The following is a 6000-nucleotide window of genomic DNA, read 5'->3' on the forward strand; positions in this document are numbered from 1 at the left end:
ACACCTGGAGTACTGTGTGCAGTTCTGGTCTCCAAATTTGAGGAGACACATTCTGGCTATTGAGGGAGTGCAGCGTAGGTTGACGAGGTCAATTCCTGGAATGGCGGGATTACCTTACACTGAAAGACTGGAGCGACTGGGCTTGTGTACCCTTGAGTTTAGAAGACTGAGAGGGGATCTGGTTGAGACATATAAGATTATCAAAGGATTGGACACTCTGGCGGCAGGAAACGTGAGTGCCGAAACAGAGGACACAGCTTAAAAATACGGGGTAGACCGTTTAGGACAGAGATGAGGAGAAACGTCTTCACCCAGAGAGTGGTGGCTGTGTGGAATGCTCTGCCCCAGAGGGCAGTGGAGGCCCAGTCTCTGGATTCATTGAAGAAAGAGTTGGACAGAGCTCTCAAGGATAGTGGAATCAAGGCTTATGGAGATAAGGCAGGAACAGGATACTGATTAAGGATGATCAGCCATGATCATATTGAATGGTGGTGCAGGCTCCAAGGGCAGAATGGCCAACTCCTGCACCTATTGTCTATTGTCCTCCTTTCCTGACTGCCAGCCGCAGACAGCGTGCAGCCCCAATCCCTTTCTTTCCGTCTTTCTTGCTGATTTTGGCAGCGCTCCGCTCTCCTCCCCTCCCTGTCTCCTGCCTGCAGGAGACTGATGCCAGGCACAGCGGCAGCAAAAATAACCTGTCGCTGCATTGCGTGCGTGGCCCAACACGAGTGCAGAGGGGTGACTTGAGCAGCCCCTGCTGGCGGAAAAAGCCTACTGCACCTGGTATTCCCAGGCGGTCTCCCATCCAAGTACTAACCAGGCCTGAGTCTGCTTAGCTTCCGAGATCAGACGAGATCGGGCGTTTTCAGACTAGTATGGCCGTAGGCGCTGGCCCCTGCCTTTTCTCCCCACTTCAAGGCGTGCTGGCCAGCCACATTTTCTTTGCTGCTCTTTCTCTTGATCCCCTTTGTTTTTTTTTTCTCTCTTTTCTCTTTGCTCTTCCTCCTCCGTGCGTGCTTCCCTCCCTCCCTCCCTCCAGCTAGCCCTTGCCCACCAGGCTCCTGTCGTCTCCCACATCCCCACACAGGCCAACTGCAAGACCTCCCCCTGCTTCATAGGGCTGCAGCCTGCATTCTCTCATCCTTCCACACTCCTCCACGCCTCCATTTCGGAATGGCAGGCAGTGACCAGTGGGGTACCGCAGGGATCAGTACTGGGACCGCAGCTTTTTACAATATATGTTCATGATATAGAAGATGCTATTAGCAATAACATTAGCAAATTTGCTGATGATACTGAGCTGGGTGGCAGGGTGAAATGTGATGAGGATGTTAGGAGATTACCGGGTGACCTGGACAAGTTAGGTGAGTGGTCAGATGCATGGCAGATGCACTTTAATGTGGATAAATGGATGCTTATCCACTTTGGTGGCAAGAACAGGAAGGCAGATTACTACCTAAATGGAATCAATTTCGGTCAAGGGACAGTACCGAGAGATCTGGGGGTTCTTGTACACCACTCAATGAAGGTCAGCATGCAGGTACAGCAGGTAGTGAAGAAGGCTAATAGCATGCTGGCCTTCATAACAAGAGGGATCGAGTACAGAAGCAAAGAGGTTCTTCTGCAGGTGTACAGGGCCCTGGTGAGACCACACCTGGAGTACTGTGTGCAGATCTGGTCTCCAAATTTGAGGAGAGACATTCTGGCTATTGAGGGAGTGCAGCGTAGGTTGACGAGGTCAATTCCTGGAATGGCGGGATTACCTTACACTGAAAGACTGGAGCGACTGGGCTTGTGTACCCTTGAGTTTAGAAGACTGAGAGGGGATCTGGTTGAGACATATAGGATTATCAAAGGATTGGACACTCTGGCGGCAGGAAACGTGAGTGCCGAAACAGAGGACACAGCTTAAAAATACGGGGTAGACCGTTTAGGACAGAGATGAGGAGAAACGTCTTCACCCAGAGAGTGGTGGCTGTGTGGAATGCTCTGCCCCAGAGGGCAGTGGAGGCCCAGTCTCTGGATTCATTGAAGAAAGAGTTGGACAGAGCTCTCAAGGATAGTGGAATCAAGGCTTATGGAGATAAGGCAGGAACAGGATACTGATTAAGGATGATCAGCCATGATCATATTGAATGGTGGTGCAGGCTCCAAGGGCAGAATGGCCAACTCCTGCACCTATTGTCTATTGTCCTCCTTTCCTGACTGCCAGCCGCAGACAGCGTGCAGCCCCAATCCCTTTCTTTCCGTCTTTCTTGCTGATTTTGGCAGCGCTCCGCTCTCCTCCCCTCCCTGTCTCCTGCCTGCAGGAGACTGATGCCAGGCACAGCGGCAGCAAAAATAACCTGTCGCTGCATTGCGTGCGTGGCCCAACACGAGTGCAGAGGGGTGACTTGAGCAGCCCCTGCTGGCGGAAAAAGCCTACTGCACCTGGTATTCCCAGGCGGTCTCCCATCCAAGTACTAACCAGGCCTGAGTCTGCTTAGCTTCCGAGATCAGACGAGATCGGGCGTTTTCAGACTAGTATGGCCGTAGGCGCTGGCCCCTGCCTTTTCTCCCCACTTCAAGGCGTGCTGGCCAGCCACATTTTCTTTGCTGCTCTTTCTCTTGATCCCCTTTGTTTTTTTTTTCTCTCTTTTCTCTTTGCTCTTCCTCCTCCGTGCGTGCTTCCCTCCCTCCCTCCCTCCAGCTAGCCCTTGCCCACCAGGCTCCTGTCGTCTCCCACATCCCCACACAGGCCAACTGCAAGACCTCCCCCTGCTTCATAGGGCTGCAGCCTGCATTCTCTCATCCTTCCACACTCCTCCACGCCTCCATTTCGGAATGGCAGGCAGTGACCAGTGGGGTACCGCAGGGATCAGTACTGGGACCGCAGCTTTTTACAATATATGTTCATGATATAGAAGATGCTATTAGCAATAACATTAGCAAATTTGCTGATGATACTGAGCTGGGTGGCAGGGTGAAATGTGATGAGGATGTTAGGAGATTACCGGGTGACCTGGACAAGTTAGGTGAGTGGTCAGATGCATGGCAGATGCACTTTAATGTGGATAAATGGATGCTTATCCACTTTGGTGGCAAGAACAGGAAGGCAGATTACTACCTAAATGGAATCAATTTCGGTCAAGGGACAGTACCGAGAGATCTGGGGGTTCTTGTACACCACTCAATGAAGGTCAGCATGCAGGTACAGCAGGTAGTGAAGAAGGCTAATAGCATGCTGGCCTTCATAACAAGAGGGATCGAGTACAGAAGCAAAGAGGTTCTTCTGCAGGTGTACAGGGCCCTGGTGAGACCACACCTGGAGTACTGTGTGCAGATCTGGTCTCCAAATTTGAGGAGACACATTCTGGCTATTGAGGGAGTGCAGCGTAGGTTGACGAGGTCAATTCCTGGAATGGCGGGATTACCTTACACTGAAAGACTGGAGCGACTGGGCTTGTGTACCCTTGAGTTTAGAAGACTGAGAGGGGATCTGGTTGAGACATATAAGATTATCAAAGGATTGGACACTCTGGCGGCAGGAAACGTGAGTGCCGAAACAGAGGACACAGCTTAAAAATACGGGGTAGACCATTTAGGACAGAGATGAGGAGAAACGTCTTCACCCAGAGAGTGGTGGCTGTGTGGAATGCTCTGCCCCAGAGGGCAGTGGAGGCCCAGTCTCTGGATTCATTGAAGAAAGAGTTGGACAGAGCTCTCAAGGATAGTGGAATCAAGGCTTATGGAGATAAGGCAGGAACAGGATACTGATTAAGGATGATCAGCCATGATCATATTGAATGGTGGTGCAGGCTCCAAGGGCAGAATGGCCAACTCCTGCACCTATTGTCTATTGTCCTCCTTTCCTGACTGCCAGCCGCAGACAGCGTGCAGCCCCAATCCCTTTCTTTCCGTCTTTCTTGCTGATTTTGGCAGCGCTCCGCTCTCCTCCCCTCCCTGTCTCCTGCCTGCAGGAGACTGATGCCAGGCACAGCGGCAGCAAAAATAACCTGTCGCTGCATTGCGTGCGTGGCCCAACACGAGTGCAGAGGGGTGACTTGAGCAGCCCCTGCTGGCGGAAAAAGCCTACTGCACCTGGTATTCCCAGGCGGTCTCCCATCCAAGTACTAACCAGGCCTGAGTCTGCTTAGCTTCCGAGATCAGACGAGATCGGGCGTTTTCAGACTAGTATGGCCGTAGGCGCTGGCCCCTGCCTTTTCTCCCCACTTCAAGGCGTGCTGGCCAGCCACATTTTCTTTGCTGCTCTTTCTCTTGATCCCCTTTGTTTTTTTTTTCTCTCTTTTCTCTTTGCTCTTCCTCCTCCGTGCGTGCTTCCCTCCCTCCCTCCCTCCAGCTAGCCCTTGCCCACCAGGCTCCTGTCGTCTCCCACATCCCCACACAGGCCAACTGCAAGACCTCCCCCTGCTTCATAGGGCTGCAGCCTGCATTCTCTCATCCTTCCACACTCCTCCACGCCTCCATTTCGGAATGGCAGGCAGTGACCAGTGGGGTACCGCAGGGATCAGTACTGGGACCGCAGCTTTTTACAATATATGTTCATGATATAGAAGATGCTATTAGCAATAACATTAGCAAATTTGCTGATGATACTGAGCTGGGTGGCAGGGTGAAATGTGATGAGGATGTTAGGAGATTACCGGGTGACCTGGACAAGTTAGGTGAGTGGTCAGATGCATGGCAGATGCACTTTAATGTGGATAAATGGATGCTTATCCACTTTGGTGGCAAGAACAGGAAGGCAGATTACTACCTAAATGGAATCAATTTCGGTCAAGGGACAGTACCGAGAGATCTGGGGGTTCTTGTACACCACTCAATGAAGGTCAGCATGCAGGTACAGCAGGTAGTGAAGAAGGCTAATAGCATGCTGGCCTTCATAACAAGAGGGATCGAGTACAGAAGCAAAGAGGTTCTTCTGCAGGTGTACAGGGCCCTGGTGAGACCACCCTGGAGTACTGTGTGCAGATCTGGTCTCCAAATTTGAGGAGAGACATTCTGGCTATTGAGGGAGTGCAGCGTAGGTTGACGAGGTCAATTCCTGGAATGGGCGGGATTACCTTACACTGAAAGACTGGAGCGACTGGGCTTGTGTACCCTTGAGTTTAGAAGACTGAGAGGGGATCTGGTTGAGACATATAGGATTATCAAAGGATTGGACACTCTGGCGGCAGGAAACGTGAGTGCCGAAACAGAGGACACAGCTTAAAAATACGGGGTAGACCGTTTAGGACAGAGATGAGGAGAAACGTCTTCACCCAGAGAGTGGTGGCTGTGTGGAATGCTCTGCCCCAGAGGGCAGTGGAGGCCCAGTCTCTGGATTCATTGAAGAAAGAGTTGGACAGAGCTCTCAAGGATAGTGGAATCAAGGCTTATGGAGATAAGGCAGGAACAGGATACTGATTAAGGATGATCAGCCATGATCATATTGAATGGTGGTGCAGGCTCCAAGGGCAGAATGGCCAACTCCTGCACCTATTGTCTATTGTCCTCCTTTCCTGACTGCCAGCCGCAGACAGCGTGCAGCCCCAATCCCTTTCTTTCCGTCTTTCTTGCTGATTTTGGCAGCGCTCCGCTCTCCTCCCCTCCCTGTCTCCTGCCTGCAGGAGACTGATGCCAGGCACAGCGGCAGCAAAAATAACCTGTCGCTGCATTGCGTGCGTGGCCCAACACGAGTGCAGAGGGGTGACTTGAGCAGCCCCTGCTGGCGGAAAAAGCCTACTGCACCTGGTATTCCCAGGCGGTCTCCCATCCAAGTACTAACCAGGCCTGAGTCTGCTTAGCTTCCGAGATCAGATGAGATCGGGCGCTTTCAGACTAGTATGGCCGTAGGCGCTGGCCCCTGCCTTTTCTCCCCACTTCAAGGCGTGCTGGCCAGCCACATTTTCTTTGCTGCTCTTTCTCTTGATCCCCTTTGTTTTTTTTTTCTCTCTTTTCTCTTTGCTCTTCCTCCTCCGTGCGTGCTTCCCTCCCTCCCTCCCTCCAGCTAGCCCTTGC

At 52.0% G+C, this 6000-nt stretch overlaps 4 non-coding genes across 4 annotated transcripts; all 4 read right to left on the minus strand.

Moving 5' to 3' along the window:
* Positions 1-768: 768 nt before the first annotated feature.
* Positions 769-887, minus strand: LOC140474793 (5S ribosomal RNA). Its single transcript, XR_011959427.1, has one exon. It is a non-coding gene; the product is annotated as a 5S ribosomal RNA (ribosomal RNA).
* A 1531-nt stretch (positions 888-2418) lies between these two features.
* On the minus strand, positions 2419-2537 carry LOC140474804 (5S ribosomal RNA). Its single transcript, XR_011959437.1, has one exon. It is a non-coding gene; the product is annotated as a 5S ribosomal RNA (ribosomal RNA).
* A 1531-nt stretch (positions 2538-4068) lies between these two features.
* On the minus strand, positions 4069-4187 carry LOC140474814 (5S ribosomal RNA). Its single transcript, XR_011959447.1, has one exon. It is a non-coding gene; the product is annotated as a 5S ribosomal RNA (ribosomal RNA).
* A 1531-nt stretch (positions 4188-5718) lies between these two features.
* On the minus strand, positions 5719-5837 carry LOC140470838 (5S ribosomal RNA). The gene has a single exon (XR_011956738.1). It is a non-coding gene; the product is annotated as a 5S ribosomal RNA (ribosomal RNA).
* Positions 5838-6000: the final 163 nt, after the last annotated feature.

Source organism: Chiloscyllium punctatum, chromosome 3 (assembly GCF_047496795.1).
Source record: "Chiloscyllium punctatum isolate Juve2018m chromosome 3, sChiPun1.3, whole genome shotgun sequence".
NCBI lineage: Eukaryota > Metazoa > Chordata > Chondrichthyes > Orectolobiformes > Hemiscylliidae > Chiloscyllium > Chiloscyllium punctatum.